Source organism: Macaca thibetana, chromosome 6, assembly GCF_024542745.1.
Source record: "Macaca thibetana thibetana isolate TM-01 chromosome 6, ASM2454274v1, whole genome shotgun sequence".
Classification (NCBI taxonomy): Eukaryota; Metazoa; Chordata; class Mammalia; order Primates; family Cercopithecidae; genus Macaca; species Macaca thibetana.
The window spans coordinates 66,263,490-66,265,372 of record NC_065583.1 but is presented as its reverse complement, the minus strand read 5'-3'; positions in this window follow the sequence as shown (position 1 = coordinate 66,265,372).

Below are 1,883 nucleotides of genomic sequence, written 5' to 3'. Positions count from 1 at the left end.
CAGGGCGGGGCCGAGATGCGAGACTCGGCCCGGGATTCAGGCGGGGAGGGGCGGGGCGAGGGAGGGGCAGGGTGCCGGGCGGAGCAGGGATGTAGGGGAGGGGCGGGTCTGGGGTGCTGGGGCGGGTCTGGGGTGCTGGGGCGGGCGGGTGTGGGGGCGGGGCAGGGGCTGCGCTCTGCCCTGTCGCGCATTTGTACACCCTTTGGGCACTTAACCGACTCTGCCAGCCCAGTCCCATACCTGTCAAGAAAATTCATTGTCTTACATCGTCCTTACATTTTATCCGTGTTGTAGTCAATATATATATATTTTTGCCTAGTATACATCCGCTTTCTAGGTTTCTACTTAGCGCTGCTGAGACTGAGTCTAAATGAAAAAACATTATCAATGATTCTAACAATAAATCATATTTTACATTTTTAAAGAAAAATACCCAGCATGCTCCACAGAACCAGACATCAGAGGCAGGAATGCCACAGTTGCATTCCTAGGACTTGGTCAATGAGAAGACAGATTCCAAAAATACAGTGCTGGAAAGTTGGAAAAAAGCCACAGATGACGCTTCCAGTCAAGACAACCTGTGGCAATTGAGCTGATTTCTGTAGGTACTACCTTTTCCCCCTTTACAGAAATCGATTCAATCAGTCAGTCAATATGGATCTGCTATCATATGTCAGGCACTGTTCTAGGCCTTGGGAATTTTGTTGAATTAGATACATAGGTAAGTTTCCTCCTCTCACTTCTAGTACAGAGTTTAAACAAGTAAACAAATAGGTATTTATTGAGCAATTCCTTTGTGCCAGCACTGTTATAAGTGCTTTATATGCACTTTTGCATTTAATCCTCACAAATAACTTCATGAAGTAGGTACTATTATCATCTCCATTTCGGTGATAAAGTTAAGGATCACATGGCCGCACAGGTAGAGGGTAGGATACCTATCTAGACAGCCTGACTCCAGAGACCATCCTGGTAGAAATATTAAACAGGTAGCTGGATAAATGCCTCTGGGGCCCAGGAGAGAGAGAGCTAAATATATGAATTTGGCCTTCCTATAGAAAATATTTGAAATAAGACTGAATGAGCTCACCCAGGGTGAGTATAAATTGAAGTCTGAGAATTAAGCCTAGGGCACTCCAAGAAGGTGACCACGGACAAGAGGAGAAGGGGACCGAGATGGAGAGATCTGCGAGAAGGGAGGAAAACCGGAAGTCTGCGGAGGGAAGCTTTTGAAGAAGAGGCCGGACGCGGTGGCTCACGTCTGTAATCCCAGCACTTTGGGAGTCCAAGGTGGGCGGATCACGAGGTCAGGAGATCGAGACCATCCTGGCCAACATGTTGAAACCCTATCTCTACTAAAAATACAAAAATTCGCTGCGTATGGTGGTGCGAGCCTGTAGTCCCAGCTACTCGGGAGGCTGAGGCAGGAGAATGGCTTGAACCTGGGAGTCAGAGGTTGCAGTGAGCTGAGATCCTGTCACCGCACTCCAGCCTGGTAACAGAGTGAGACTTCGTCTCAAAAAAAAAAAGAAGGAAGAAGGAAAAAGGAAGAAGAAGAAGAGGAGGAGGAGGAAGAAGAAGAAGAAGGGAGAAGAAGAAGAAGGGAGAAGAAGGAGAAGGGAGAAGAAGCAGAAGGGAGAAGGAAAAGGAGAAGGAAGAGGAGGAGGAGGGGGAGGAGGAGAAGGAGGAGGGGGAGGAGGAGAAGGAGGAGGGGGAGGAGGAGAAGGACTCGGAGAAAGAGGAGAAGGAGGAGGAGAAGAAATAAGAAGAAGAAAGAAGAAGAGGAAAGAAGAAGGAAGAGGAGGAGGAGGAGAAAGCTGTGTGGTTCACTGCCTAGAGGCTGAATGAAGGGGTAACAAAGAAATGATGGTTGCATTTGGCAA